This window comes from Anopheles merus, chromosome 2R (genome assembly GCF_017562075.2).
Source record: "Anopheles merus strain MAF chromosome 2R, AmerM5.1, whole genome shotgun sequence".
NCBI classification, from domain to species: domain Eukaryota; kingdom Metazoa; phylum Arthropoda; class Insecta; order Diptera; family Culicidae; genus Anopheles; species Anopheles merus.
The window spans coordinates 58,806,279-58,823,386 of NC_054082.1; the positions used below are offsets into that span (position 1 = coordinate 58,806,279).

The 17,108-nt window shown below is 32.7% G+C and overlaps 1 protein-coding gene across 5 annotated transcripts in view; it reads right to left on the bottom strand.

The window, feature by feature from the left end:
• The window catches only part of LOC121590435 (homeotic protein antennapedia), a 94,143-nt gene extending 77,463 nt beyond the window's left edge, over positions 1 to 16,680 (bottom strand). For 2 of the 5 annotated variants that reach the window (XM_041910133.1, XM_041910129.1), the window contains exon 1: positions 15,495 to 16,675. The gene's annotated coding sequence lies outside the window, so the exon portion shown is untranslated. Of the gene's footprint in view, positions 1 to 15,494 lie in introns of all 5 variants that reach the window. The other 3 variants (XM_041910131.1, XM_041910130.1, XM_041910138.1) reach the window with 3 other exon arrangements.
• Between the last annotated feature and the right edge of the window lie 428 nt (positions 16,681 to 17,108).

Sequence of the window (17,108 nt, forward strand, 5' to 3'; positions counted from 1 at the left end):
AATAATAATAATAATAATATTTACAATAAAAATAATAATAATAATAATAATAATATAAAAAATAACATTACACCATGTAATGTTTTTCTCTGATTTATCAAATGTTTGAGTTTGACAGATGTCTTTGCTGAGAACAGACCTTTTGTTTAATAATATTGAAAACAACATATATTTATTCAAAGGATGTCTTTAACACATATTAATTCTGTCGAACAAAAATCTTTAAAGCGTAATAATAAGGTTTTCATGTTGTTTTTGTTTCAAAATTTCAGAAGAACATAACCGTAGTTGTTACAATGAAATTCAATTGAAAAAAACTTGAAACTTTTCAAACATGTATGCAACAAACTTTTAACAAGTTCGTGTTTCAGAATAGTCGAAGTAGATCTTCTATATTTAATTCAATCATTTAAATCCTGCAATTTCAAAATTTACATCATAGGTCGAATTATTTGGAGAACTTAATCAGCTATAAAATAGCAAAAAATGAAAAAATTTGACTTGAACTTTGAACAGTTTTGAGATATTTTACTTTTACTTCGTCCATTATTCCTCCAGTTGTTTTGCAAGCCTTCCATTGTAAATGCGAGTTGACACTGCAATACGATATTTATGTTGTGCCTGACTATTATACAATAACTTCAGGCGTAATGATAGCATCTATTGCCATTATCATTACTATTTGCAATTTGGTATCTGATGCAATGTATTGTTTTGGAAAAAACAGACAATTGTTCGAATACCTTGAATATTGAATGCAATCTTTTGATTTTAAAGCATTTTATGCTTTTGTTAGTCGGATCAAGTCAAGTAAGATAATAATCTTATGGCCTTATTATTGGTTAGTTAGGTTAGGAAGATATTACATTGATCTCTATCCAGATTACGGTCGAAGAATTGTTGCGAACTGTAGACACTGATCTGATACTTATGGTGTGAAATTTTTGACAAGTATAAAATGTTGTGTATTGCATGCGATCTTATAGATAGACTTGATAATACGAAATGCAAATCATAACTGTTTTGGGTAACAGTCCCGGTCAACAGTTCAACAGTACAACAGTCAACTCGCACAATTTAACAACTGCCCGTCATAACCTTCCTTCGGATAACAAATAAGTGAATGATTGTCAAGCTTATTAATGATACATGCAGCCCTTGGCAAAACAGGGCTGTTGCAACAAATAGAAAATAGGGCGGTCTATAAGAAGAAGAACCGTATTTTACTGTTCAGTAAAATCAATCTAATCATCTTAGTAAGAGGATGAGCATAAGCGACACTGTAACACTGCAAAATGAGCTGTTATTGTACATTAATGATTAAAAAAAGAATCTCAATCACATGTGATCTCGTTCTGTTAGGTTAGTCGGTGTAAGTTATTTGGTAGGAATCAATAAGCGGTATTAAGGATCTTCGAATAAGATCAGACAAGATCCCGCGGTGTATTCGTTTGAAAAATTCGATTGTTTTTCTTTTGGCGTTGCCTTAACCAAAATCGATTCTGTGGCACCTCTGCTGTGGTTCAGCGTTGTACCAATTCTGTGAAAACTCGCATTGCTTTTGTGTTGTCGTTTGCAGCGTATACATGTGTCATTTTTTATATCATCTCTTGGCCGTCCAATCCATTTTGCTTTTTCTGTGACCAACGGCTTTCGACTATTAAGGAAGTGATTTGGTTTGTTCTTTTTTTCAAAGATCAGCTATGAACATTCATAGTGCTTTATTCAAACACCTAAGTGTTTTGATTTTTTTTAATTTTGAGCCTGTATCTGAGTTTGTAAGTTTGCGATACGCATAACGTGCCTACACATTGACCTTGTACCAATTGATCAAATAGTAAACACTATATGCTGCTTTTAGCTATCTGATTCAGGAATAAAACAATATTTGTACAGAATTTTACTTGTAAAAATCGCTCAAATGCATTTTTATTACTAAGAGTTATCTTGACCGTCAACCGGCAACAATAACATAATATAAAGTAACGTGATACATTTATGTCCAGCATGCTCTTACTAGACCAAATTATATCACATCACTGTATATTATGTTCTTGTTACAGGTTAACGGTAAAGATCGTTACGCTTGGAATAATAAACTAAGCTATTTTTGATTTATTATTAATAATTGTGATAATAATGCTCAATTTCATTTTTTTAAATTTTTGCTAAAAAATTACATATCTAATAATTGTAATAATGATCCGAATTTGAAAATGTTTATAGTAAATATTCGTTATTCGTAATAATATTTTTGCTTCATTGAGTAAAAATTATTTTTATTGGTACTGATAAACACCGCCTACCCAAACTACGTCGTGTTTTGGGATTTGCAAAAATCTGGAAGAGATAGATAGAAACAGTGAATGTATGAATTGTGCAAAATGTTATTTCACATCTTTTTATATTGGGTAAGTGTATCAAATGTGGCTATAGCACCAATTATGGCTATAACGAACGCTATTTTCGCTCTAAAACAGTCTATTTGCATTCTAAAACCACAAAAGGATTTTTCATTTCAAATATGAACATTTTAAAACATTTGTGCTTCATTAGTTCCGTGCTGCTCACTTCCCTTTGTTAAATATCACCCTTTTAAAATGTGTTGCCAAGATTTTTGGTATCTCTTACCGTTTTTCTAAGAGCAGCACTGTGGGATATTAGTGATTTTCAAGCACCTAACCATAATTTCATCTCAAAATCATCATTTTGTTGCAAAATATTAGTTATTTAACGACTTGTTATCAAAATTTACCATTATTTAATCGGAAATATGCCATTTTTCCGTAAGTCTATAATTGGTACAACTAACGTTTGGTGCATCAAATATCGCAGTATACTATGGATGCTTTGTTGACACTGTCGTTTTGGTCGTAGCGCGTAATTTACTAGTGAACAAATCGGGCTTCTCGTTGTTATTTTTGCAATCTGTGTTTTAAGCATCATTTATTTGTAAAGTGTTCGAATCAGTAATCGGTGGAATAATCAGTAGAATGAAATCGAATCAGTTTAACCAAAATAATACAGCCTTGAATGACTTTCATACGAAGAAAGCGAAATATGAAGCCGCTCGTGTCACCTTATTGCCAAATGCGCTCTTGTTCTTCCCTGAGCGATAGTTAGTGCTAGTCTTGGCCGGATGTATCTTGGTCAGAAGATAGTTGAACTATGGCTACTATTCTTCATTCAAACAAATTCTAACAGACCACTCTGATTTGTGCTCCTCTTCGTATAGCGCTGAAACGGTAGCTGGCTTCGGTATAGCTTCCAGGTGATATGAAAGATTGTCAGGTGTGTGTCTAAGCACGATGTAATCAGAAAACTGTACGAATGTAATTTTTTTAGGATTAGCCTCATCAACCGTGCGATTTATTTGAACGTGGATATCAATAAAAATAGTGATACAAAACGGAGATTTGAAACTGTTAATTTTACTTACTTAATCGTGCTATTTTACTAATTTACCTGCAGTGAACTTATTACAGCTTAATTTGAGTTAAAACAATGACACAAATTGATTTTTGGTGTAAATATCCACGAGTTTAGGCTTACAACTACAATTGGTACAGCTATGGCGAATTGCTAGGAACACTATAGCCATAATTGACACCTTGAGATGCAATTTTGAATTGAAATAAAACATCAACAAGAAGTTTGAAATTCTACCCAATACTTATTTTTACACGCTTAAAATCGGTATCTTGATGACATATTACAGCCATAATTAGTACCCCCACTTACCCTTTTTTGTTTTAAAATTTTGAGGCCTATTATTATATGACTTCCATGTCACAGTCATAAAAGAATAAATTTAGGATCGAGCCAGAGTTATAAAGACACTTTGAAAAAAAGTGTTTTGTACTAACTAATGCATTTATAAATCTTCCAAAAATAGAAATAACATATTATAGAAAGGATACACAGAAAAACATTTATACACGTATAAAGTATTTTTATAACTTGTTTTTGAGGTTATATGAGTTTTGTTAGAATTATGTCATGTAATACAGGGTTTTCAAAGCCAGTTTTCATTGCAAACATTGTTTTTTAATGCTAATCCACTCTGATATTTCATTTTCAACATAATAATTTTTAATATTTTCAGTATGTTTTTCAACACTTCAGCTGTCAACGAGTGATGATATCTGGCTTTAAAATCCGGTAAAAAAACGATGGCAGTTTAATATTACAGGGTTTTCCTAATCACTTTGCTTGTAGTATTTTTAACCCTGTAATATTTTTTTACTCCTATAACATAATTTTCAACACTTCAACGTTTAAAAAGTAATGGGATTCAGCTTCAGAACCTCTTTAACATGGAGATAGATTCATAAGGTATTGAGAGTCATGCTGAAGAAATGAAAAATTATTATGATGAAAATGAAATATCATAGTCATATAGAATAACTTCTCGCACGCAGTGAATAACAACGTTTGCATTCGAAAGTGACTAGAATCCCTGTATAGATTTACCATAAAACTCACGACGACCTCGGTTTTTTTTTATTATAGCAGACTAAGTATAATTCCATATTATTCTAATATGTTTAATTTGCGACTAACACGACCTAGAATAATTAAAATTCCTTAAAAAAAGCCAATTGTAGTTATTTATTCATTTATTTATTTCTTCATTTATTTATCTATTTCCTTATGATAAATTTGCAGTGAACAACGAGGTATTTGCAATTCTTAAATATAAAACTTAAGATTAGTCAGACCGACATTGATTCATAATGCCTTTATTTAATGGACAGTTAAAGACTTGACTAAGCTATTTGATGTTTTTATAAATAGTTTATAAAATAATTTTTTCTTGGTGGTTGCGCCGGTTTTATTCGAATAAAATTGATTTACATTTACCACGTAGTCAAGTATACAATTTTTATAAAAACGTTTATCTGTTTATCGTTACCATTTGTAGCCGACGTGAGTGTCTATTGCAATCTTTCTAAGATTATAAATTCCTTCACAAACAATTTATCGACAACATCGTCTATTTAGTACCAGACCAGACTAGACCAGAATCTGAATCACTGAAATGACTTTCAATAATTCAGCTAACTTATTAAGAATCAGAATACTTAAACAGTTATCATTTTGGTTACGTAATCAGTTAACCATAACGCAATAAGACATAGCAAACAAACAAGCAGCTAGCTACAAGAGCTATTTTTAATGTAAAATCGTGATGGTAATTATAATGGCCACCAAAGCCACTCATATTCGTTCTCCATTTTGTTTTATACAACTTTTTCAAATCTAACCCAGCAGATTCTAGTCTTCGCTCATCTGAGTACAAGATAAATGATGAATTTGTTTCTCTGTTCGACAGTGTGCGTGAAATTTTCTTTTGGAATGGCGGTGGAAATGTTCAAGGAAGCCATAATGCTCATTCATTCGCCAGCACTAACACCACAATATGTCTATTTCCTATTTCTAATGAGCGATAAAGGTGTGTATGTGCGTTCGGAGAGAGAAAATACATACTGTTGTTCTTAAAGGGATTAAATATTAGATCATCATCGATATTTTATAGCCCAAAAGCTAAAACACTCGAAAGATACAGCTGAGCACAAACGAATTAAAATTCAAATTTTGTTCGATATATTTATGAACACTTAACGTAACATGGCATGAATTTTACCTATATTGATAATTTACTATGCCTTGATATATATTTTGTAGTTCTTTCATCCTTTCAACTCGTTAACAAGTATGTATTGAATTTATGAAATCATTTCCCTGTTTTATTTAGTTGGATGGATAGAACGTAATATTTTGATATTTGACAGTATTTCACAAAAACATCTTATGTGCATTCCTGGCCTTACTTTCATCTGTAGATAAAGATAAAGAAAGCGGTAAACGATCGAGCTCATCTAAATTAAATTTATTTCGACTTAATATTTTTAATATTGAGCTGGTGGAAATCAACGTCTTTGTTCATGGGCTTTTTCCTTATTGCCTATTGCTTTTTATACCCATTTTCAAACACATTACGAAAATGAGTATGCATTGCTTTAAAAGTAATTATTTTGGCTTCTCATTTTTATGATTTGATGGATCAGTGCATCGGCGATCGTCAAATCATCAATTTTTTTCTCAATTTCATGTACATATTAATACTAGTAAGCACTGTTCATCTAAGCATCTGCTTTTACCGGGAAGACAAGCTTGTACATGGGGAAATATACAAACTGTGTAACTCAGTACTTTCCTGTTGGCTCAGAAACACAAATGCATCTAGCTGGCCATGATGATAAATAGAATATAAGAAGGCTTGTGCGCTAGATCGGCACATAAATAAAAATTTTCTGACATCAGATATGCATTATATGTCAGTTGATTGTGGATACATGTAATTTTATGAGATTTTCATCTTCACGCACTTAAAATTTCCTTTAAAAAATCAGACAATCTATCCTCATAAAACTTAACAATGTTTTCCCTTACGTTAATAGGATAGCAATCACAAAACCTGTTCGAGTGATAATAAACCTTTATTTGTTTAATAGAAGCATACAAACACTTTTTTATGTGTGAAATGATTCAATCTTCATTACAAAATTAATTAGACACTTTAACCCACATTAATGCATTCCCAAAAAAATAATTGTCAAACATTTTTATTTGTTTTCCTATTTTTAACGAACCAACAACAACAAAAAGTTTTGATTTTCGAAAGAAACTAATGCATATTGCACGCACCAAGCTAGGTACAAAGTCATCGAACCCCAGGCAAACGTGGATGGCATTGTACTGTTAGTAACCAAAAATAAAAAGTTTACGTGTTTGAGGCATATTTGTAAAAAAATGCCTCCAGTGTTATATTAGCAAAGGAAGTTAAATTTTAGCCAGTAAGTACAGGAACAGTCATCATTCTCATTGAAACCAATGCAGCGCAAAGTTTTCCATGGAGTGTTGATTGGTGTTCTGGGTGTTAATATCAAACTCAATACAACAACAAAAAAACAAATAAAATCAAAGAAAAGCTAGCTATGCTAACATTTACTATTCTAGCTACTTTTTTATGTTGGTTGAAATAATTTAAAATCATGTAACTTTATTCAAAACCACAATTCAAACTAGGTTTGACCAGGCCTCAGGATTTTAGCCTACAGTTTTCTTCTACTACTTGGCGTAACGTGCTACGCGGGCATGTCGCACTATACAGGCTTTCGGGATTTATTCAGTACCACGCAGCCGGATAATTAGTAATTACTACAGGGAAACGGTTCATTCCAGACATGTATCCATGATGGACATTTATAACATAAAGTCGTGCGGGTTGATGACTGTACCACAGGACCGCTTCGAAAAGCTTGAAAAACAAATTAGATAAAATTACAAAGGCGGATTCACCACAGGCTCGATCAGAGTAACTCATGTATTTTTTTAATTTTATAACTAAAACTATATATTCATGTTTCATGTTGAATTCATGTTGAATACAATAGTAACCTCACATTACTTTACAACAAAACCATTATGGGTTCAAATCCTGTATGGACTATGTACCCCAAAGCAATGAATAACTATTCTTTTGTGGGTAAATCAATAAACAACTAATAGTCAAAGCCATTTGTGGTTTTTAAAGATTTGACCGAAAATGATTGTTGCGCCAAAGATTAAAATGTATTATTTTAGTGAAAAAAGATTACCAAAGCCATGAAACTGATTTTTCATGCATGAACATTATAATTAATGAAGAAAATTAAGAAAAATGGAAAACAAATCTATTTTTAGACACACGTTTCTTACTATCATGATGAAATAGACGATCCAGCTACGTGACACTCTGAGAGTCTGTATAGGCTGGTATGATTTAGTAGGTCGTATGCCAATAAGAAAAGGAATGCGAATGTTGGTAAAGTCGGTTACTTCCGAGAAGAGGAATACTTGTCATAAAAACCGGGATTATAAAAGTAATCACTCAATAATGCAACAATGTAGGATCCAATCCAAGATTGTAAAAATACATTTGAAAACTTTTTTTGGCATGTCTATTTGGTGAAATTAAAAATCAAAATTCATAAACCTTGTGCACGCTCTAATTTTATTACTACGGATATTAAGCTTTAAAACTTGCATTGTACATTGTAAAACATGCGCTTTCAGTAGTGGACAAGGATATACATAGAAATATGAGATTTAATTTGCTTCTGCTATCAATGTTTAATGTGCAGATGTCAGCAAAGTAGATCCGTCTGTTAAATAAATAGATATAAGTATAAATTACAGGTACAGCTCCAATAAAAGCAATAGAAAGTCAAGATCAGCAAATCAAGTAAAACATTTGAAATCTACTAGGAACACCGGTGAAAACAGAAGCCATAGATTATACTGTGACTGGCATGACACTGATGATGTATACATCATACATTAATTCAACAACAAGAAGAGGAAACTGATAAAACACCTTTCTTGAATACATAGTAAATTTCCGTTGCCAATTGTTTCATACATGTTTTATTGGTGGCTTATTACTTTCCGCTACTAATTCTCCCGATTTACTCTCGTCCATCATGATGTATGTACCTTCTCTTTCTCTTCGTCCACGTTATCCTCTGTCAATTGAAATACGTCATTCTCTTTATACTTTCAATGATCCTTTTCTATCCTGTTTCAGGTTGTTTAAACACTTTTACTGTATCTTTGATTTCCACTCCTCTCTTAATTCTTTCCGTAATCGTCTGTTTTCCTCTATTTTTCTATAATTCTTCTTCTTAGTTTTCTTTTACTTTTTTCTCTAGGTTTATGATAGTCTCTTCGCTCTGCCTGTGTTTTTTTCTTTTACTTTTTGCTAGGTCAGGAGTAGTTTAGTTATTTTTAGTTTTTCATGAATGATTTTGTTCGCTTGTTAGTTATAAATAAGTTGTAGATCTGCGTTATTTAGCCGATGACGGATTTTAAATATAGTAATAATGAAATAAAAAGAAATCAAAATTTCTGTAAAATCTGAACGATCGAAGATTAAATGTTTCCTTTTGCACTGGTGGTTGAAAAAATTGCCTGAAAGACCTATTACCTAGTTCAGGGGCCTCCAAACTGTTCAGCTCGCGAACCGCATTGCTTCAAAAATAATTATGTTGAGGACCATTTGACACTACCTTTAACTGATGGGTGAACGTTTAAATCTCGTTTTTATAACAAAATACTAACAATACTTGTACAGTTTCGTATTACTAAAGGTTGATTGTTTTATAAGAAAAGTAAAAAATACAATTCTGTTTGAAAAAGTCATAATCATTACGTATATTTTTATTAACTCTGGCAAAGTCATCGTGGGCCGCATTATAAGCTCTTGAGGGCCGCATGCGGCCCGCGGGCCTTAGTTTGGGGAACCCTGACCTAGTTCACCAAACCTTCTGGGGTCGCATACTTAAGCAATTTCCTAAAGTGAAATCTTACATTGGACCCCTTTCCGTTTTAAGTCCACAGGCTGAATTTTCAGTCTGTCTGCTGTTCGCATTGTATAGCAGTTTTCGAGCAGCTATAAGAGTCGGTATAATGATAATGATCCCAAGTTGTATGTATTTAGAAGGCTGATTTTTATAGCTTCTGCTTATGAATGAAGATTTTAATAATGTTTTGTGTATTCGTCAAGCTACCTGTTTGAGCAAAAACTTTCACCAGTCGTGTCAAAAAGTGATGATGAAATTTGGTTATAAAAACATGCTACGAGACTACCTTTGATGCATACACCTTGATTCAAGATTACAACATCTGATTTCTTTATTACGCATTGGGATGAATGAAAATACTCAACTGACATTTGTCCTAAATTTTTAACCGTAATTTGCTCAAATAGTTCTCGAAATACCAAAAATTGTGGAATTGTGTGTGATAAATCGTGTAGAAAATGTCAAATTTTCGTTTGTGTGTGTATGGCCTTGTTTTATTGAATGATGATATCGTCCAATTATTTTCAGATTAATTTTCTTTAATATTTGACAAAAAAGTTCGGGTTCTTTTTTTGTGTAAAACTACTATAGTTCCAGTGACAAGTATTGGAAACGATATTTATTAAAGGACAGAGAAGAAAGCAAAGAAAAAGCAACATCACAGTCGATTTTAAACGACTTGTTCTAAAAATCCCTCAAACTGGTGCAGTTTAAGGGATATTTAAGGCGCCAGTATAATGGAAATAGCTCGAAAGCCCGATTTTCGATCTCACAATTGTCATTTGAGTACAACCTTGTTTTGCCATTTTTTCGAGCATGTACTCGAATATAATTCTAGCTTTGAGGCTGAAATAATCTAGACTGAAAATCGCAGGCTAGTTTTGTGTGTAAATTTGTATGGAGTGTTTACAAGACTTCAGACTCCAACAGTCAAACTACATTAAAAAAGCTTAATCATTGTTCTTCTGTTTTATTATTAGCTACCTACTCCAGAGCTTTGACGAACACCTTATTTTTTATATTCTACAGTTAATGAAAACTGTTTTCATACTCCTTAAATAACCATCAGAGCGAATTCCCGTCTCAAATGATGCGGATATTTTATTTCTATAATAGAAAATAAGAAGAAATAAATAATGTAAAAATGTTTGAATATTCTTCAAATTTTAACGTTTTCAGTCAATGTTCATCTCAGCCTTTATAACGTATAACTATCCCATATCAAACGTCCGTCTTTCCCGAAAGTACAAATAATGCATAAAAACACTTTTTTGTAATTAATGGCAAACACATGAAATTTTATAGAAACTTAAAATCAAAAGGTCAATCCATTTTTACACTGTACACTGTATTTATACATCTCAAGATTTTTATTTTTATCCTTAACGTGTATGTTGCGTCCAGCAACAAAGCTCTTTCTTTCGCGTATTAAAGGTTGAAACTTCAGTTTCCTAAATCAATTTTAACTGAATTAAAAAAAAACTTGATTTTCTTGCTTCAAACTTTTATTATATTTCTAACATTGCATATGTATCAAAATCAATAACCGGGCGCTGTGGAATTTATATCGGAGAACGTACCATATAGATTACATATATGGCCCGAAATTGATTTATTACTTGTTTTATGTAGCAGTACGATTATTCTTGATTGCCTTGCAACGACGGGAAAACCCCAGCAATTCATTACCACTTTCTTCATTGTGTTTGCGGACGAACATTTTCGTCAACTTCTATTCCTACCATAGTTTCAAACTGTGCTTTTATTTTTAGTGTCCTAGTCAATTTTGAAATGTATCTTTGTATCAGGTACTAAATATTACAGTTTTAGTTTTTCAATTATCAAAGAAAATCAACTAAGCTATGTCACGAGGAGTGAATAGTACAATTTGTCTTCTTATAAATTGTTTCGGTAGCTGTTCTATTTTTTGGCAGAAGATTTTCTTGAAATGCTTGCTTCTATGCTATGAAAAAAGACATGCTATTCTGCTGAATAGATATGCAAACATATTGCTTTCTATTATACAATGATTTTGCATTAACCAACATAATTTCGTAAACTTGCATCCTATTCGAGTTCCCCTAAAGATAACGTTATGAACACATTCAAAATTGATATAGATATACTAATACTGCATTAATATCGCATGTGAGTTGTATTATAGGAAAATAAAAGTACACAGTAAATCACATTGTAAAAATCTGCCGAAAAATGTAGCAACACATTTTAAAACAACACAAAAAAATGATCTCAACATTCGATTCGAATTAAGAAGAGAATAAACAAATTAAACAAATCATTATATAATACATAACAAATCATAGCAAATCATACATATATTCATTTTCATCAGACCTAGGCAGGGATGGATAAGACCGAATTCGGTTGCTGGTTAAATTAGTAGCAACCCACAAATAACGCACCGTAGAACCTTTATATATAACAATATATAAAGTAAACTTTTGATAAACGCTGTGTACTGAAATAACTATTTAAATTTAAAAAAACATTTATGCTAAAATAATAAATTTAACATCATGACTCTTAACAAAACGTTTAAATCCATTTTTTGCCAAATAGGCACTCACTGAACATTTGAATCTACTAGCAAAAATTTCAATCCATCCATTCGGCAAAGATAGTGGGCAAATGCAACCATTGTGCATCACAAGTAACGTGCCGTATGCAAGAAAGAATTGAGTAGGAGACTGAAAATTTGCATTATTATTATCACAATAAATCACTTCATTGCCTCGACGTGTCTCTTTTTTCAGTTCAGTTTGCAGCCCAGTCTGGCGACACGCACATGCTACACCGAACACAAACGCCTGTAGTGAAACCGGCATCCAGCTGGTCCAGAAAAAAGTCATCATGGACAATCGGCCAATGAACGAACACCAAAAGAAAATCGATATAAACATAAAAGTGCAGGACGTGAATACGTCATCCATGGGAACCAAGTTTGCAGCTCACGGATGTTCTTAAGTACTTAAACGACAGCGGTTGCGGAATTCACCGGAGTAGGTAGGCTATTTCGCGTAACTCCAAACGTAGCCTATGAGGGAGTGGTGGTTGCAGGTGGTTCATCTCTTTTTATATCTAGATTGCTATCGATGTTCGAACGCTTGTAAAGCAGCTCATCGGCACTGACATAGCAAACGCATGCTTTGTTTGACATAATATTGCACACTTCGTGGTATGATGTTACAACTCACGAAAGGAGCTAAAAAGTATGACAAAAAAACTTGTTCGATTCTAACTGCTTCATCACAAGCATCGACCAATCCATCCTCAACTATCGGAGTGACATATTTAGAATGAGTTTGTAATTGCTACCCTTTTAGCTCGTTTGGTTGGAGCTCGTTACACACTCGAATGACCGATAGTAATCCTTTCGACGTTTTGGATATTACGAAAGAACGAAAACAATAGCGTGACCTTTTATCAAGAATCAAGTATGACACCTTCATAACTAATTCATGCAATTGACTTCTATAGCATAGTGATCCACCATACAGATTGAATGTGTATATTTCAATACACTTCATGCATATCATTTGTATCTGTTTTCATGTATACACATGGGTACTGTGTTATTATTCTTTACAGAAGAAGCTTCAAAGAAGATAGTTGTTAATGCATGTTGATGGTTCATGGTATCAAAAATAATGTATATGCTAAAAAATATGTTTGATAACTTTGAAGATAACATTGCTATGAGTTATACAGGATACAATGTAATGAAATTGGTACATTGAACAGAGAGTATTGTCTTTTTTCTGTTCAGAAAGAACGGCTTCGGCCGTATTGCTTAATTATTGTCTTATTTATATAATAAACAAAATTAGGTGGCAATTGAGTTCATAAAAATAGCTATGATAATGTTTATTGATGATGGATTGCAGCTACTTGCTATATCATTCTTGTTTCGTTGTACATACTTGAAATGTTGTTGTTTGCAAAACTATAAAAACGCCAATGATAAATTCAATGGAATATTCGTGTTACACAAAAGATAAATAACCATTCAATAACTTATTCATGATACCGACAATTCAAGTTTGCTGTGGCATTAGAAGTTATTGTAAGAGTGTCATGATTGTGATTAAACAGTAATTCTGACGAAAAAGGTAATGATGAAAGCCATGCAAATGTTTGATTGTTACAAGATTCATTTAACGGATTTTGATTTCGACTTTATACATACTGTTAAATACAGTTTACATTCGCCGACGTCTTGGTAGTCTACTGACTGAATAATGAAGTATTATGTATGATAAATTAAGTTTTGATGTTGAATTGTCTTCTTTACTCTTACTTTAATTTTTCCTACTCAATAATGTACAACTTAGTACGCAGTCATTTTTTGACATAATGTGCAAAGCTTTCACTAATATACAAGCTTTTGCAGCTTATCATCACACTAGGCATCACTACGGAGCGCAGTCTATACAGAGCTTGAACCCACGAAGGACATGTTGTTAAATTTTGCTAGTTGATGATTGTACCACGTTTCGCATTTCATCTGTTTGATATATTCCGTTATCACCAGTATTACCATTACTTTAACTTGACTGAATGATTAGATATTAGCATCAATATATGCATATACACCAAAACATTACGCCGAGGTCTGAGGTATTGTGTATTATATTTGCCTTTTTTAGTTTCTATTTGGTGACATGGTTTTAGGCCAAGTGTTTGTTTTTTTTTTATTCATAACATCGATAATGTTTCATTCGTGTTATACATGTTATATAATCAACGTATTAAAAACTATTTGCTCTATAATCTATAGCATTATCAAATTAAATATCATTGTAAAACTGTTAAGACACGTATTTAACATTTACTTTTATTTTCCCTCGCTTCATTTGTATCACATTACATTGGAGCTACGCCCATTTGTTTTTTGATTACGGCTTTATATTTGTTCGTAACTATATAACTCCTTTCCAAATTTGCGAACAGAGCTCACCATTGACATGATAGGAAAAAATAATGTGCAATGCCATCACTATGCAGGAACATCTTTTGACAAGCAGAAGTCACTTTTAAGTTTCATGCGATAACACGTACCAACATTTCAATTCAAAAATGTCCATGTTTGTCGATTTTATATGGTTTGCGTGTTCTTTGTGTTGTGTGAACACGGTTGATTACCGACAGACTAAAGCCGGGTTTGTTCTGTAGCAAGAAAAAATCGATGAATGTTTTAGCGTGTGATGTATTCTAAGGAAATAAAATAAATGTTCTCATTCTTATTTAGCTATAAAATTTGGAGAATCATGTTTTGTACTCGAAAAATATGAAATCCAGGGAAAAATATAAAGTATTTTATAGTTATAAACTTTTAGATTATTTTTTCATTTTGTTAGCAAATACAGTATTATTTATTGGATTGCCTATCATTAAAGACTATTTGTTATCCAAATTTGTACTGGCTTTAATGAAAATACGATGCAGAAAATAATTAAATGTATACCGAATAAGTCAAATATATTACTAACGATTTTTGAAAAATAGAACACAGATAATAAAAGTACAAAGAGAGATTAAAGAGTCATTTGTTTAAAGTATCTAATGAATTTTATATGTATGTCTGTAAAAAAGTAATGATCTGTAATACAATATTTATTTAATGTATCAACTATTGTTTATATCGCAGGAAACATTTTCAATGTACAAACAGTCTGTAAATAATTAAATAAAAAATATATGAAATAAATAATTTGAATAATTTTCAACACAGTAAAATTGCACAATCATATAAAAAAAATTTAAATTTTATTAACTATTAAGTTCTACTTCGACTTGCCGTAACGTAATACGCGGGCCGATTCAAATGTGAAAAAACACTTTAATCTTTTCATATCCTTTTGAAAAATCTTTTTAAATCGTAATCAAAATATTAAAAGCTTGTAATATAGAACAGAATTTTGTAAAATAATACGGCCCTTTGTAACATACATCATTTAAACTATGAATGAACCTTGAAAACCTAGTATTCCAGCAAAATGCATGCTCATTTTGAATCATGATTTTTACCGACGGGCAATAAGAGAAGAGTAAAAAATGTTTACTTACATACAGCAGCTGAACACTTTCCAATTTCCTGGGTTATTGGTCTGGAAAATTTCCTAGTACAGCTCAAATCATGAAACGTTTGTTAACGTAAAATTTAGCTGTTTCACACTATATTGGCATCATACTTTTTTATAATTTGCGAATGAACTTAAGATCTCGACACTGTGAATGTTGTTGTATTAGGCATGAATTTTTACTCTAGTATTCAATATTCACTCAAAAAGCGCTGTTTTTGTCACATGTATTCAACTATATAGATCCACTCAGTTTTCGTTATTGCTTATTTATGTACCATACTCGTACAATGAAAGAACATATGTGTTCATTTTTATGCACCATACGTATTGTGAATAACGCACACAGAATAGCTTATTGATTGCACTGTTTAAATATAACACTTAAGTCAGATATATGTAATAACTAGTCACACGTCACAGAACTTCATAAGAAGAATAACATTATTTTATCTATTTTATATGTTGCAGTTTTTGGTTACAAAACTGTTCCATACATAAAACTACACTATATGAACCATTCAATCTATAATTAATATTTTCATCAAACCAAATATCTAAATAATAACACTTCACCGATCACTTCAAACCTTCTCAGCAGGTTTCACTTAGGACCATCGAGGGAAATACATAGTAAGCTGTTGAACGGCCTTGACGTAGAGAAAAAGCGTAATAAAATTTTACGATTTGTTGTGACTGTTTTTGCCGCCTTAAACAGACGCTCTTTCCTTACTCTAGAGTTGACGACACACTACTACACCGTAATTGTCACACAAGTTCTGAATATCGGCTGTGCTTATCTCTACACCGCCATGCCATGCCATACAACTTTGTCTTGTCAGGCATTGACATGAACCATGAATAAATCCAGGATGTGAAAATCTACAGTTACCACATGCACTGCTCTAGGAACAACAGTAATGGCAAAAGGATTCTAGAACGCGACTGCAAGCGTGGTTGATATCCTTCTATTTGTCCGTATTTATGCCTTTCTAATTGATGTTTATTTCTTTACGATTTCTATCAAACTAAACCATAAAATACGATTTCTTTTCTGCTCACTCTAAACTGACCCGGCTTCGGGCATGCTGGCTGGTTGGTCGTAAGTCGTATTGCGTACGAGGGCCCCTTGTTGGCCGTGCTGTGCAAGCAATCAGAAAGGTTCGAAACAGTGTGTATGCCCCTTTACTGGTTGCCAGTGTGTGCGTGTGTCGGGACTTGAGCTCTCCGACGGTGATGGATTGTCCCATCAGTTCCGGGCAGAGCCTCAATTGGCTAAAATGAGAGGCAAATAGTCGAAGCTTGGCTATGTGTTTGTGACTAGCCTTTAAACGCACTCACATGTGGCACACAATTGTACCGAGTTTGGTACACTCTCGTGGAGAATGTCGATGCCGCTTTTTCATACGATGTGTAAAACTATCCACCAGGCGACATAGAGGCTGAACGCACGCGGGTGCTTCAATATCTGCCTCGTATATTTTCGTTTCATTCCTGTTTCTTTCGCCCTTTCTGACTTGCCATCTATCCACCCTCTTTGTTGGAAACCTCTCTTCAAATGACGGTTGAAATTTGTGAGAATCTCTCACATAAACTACCT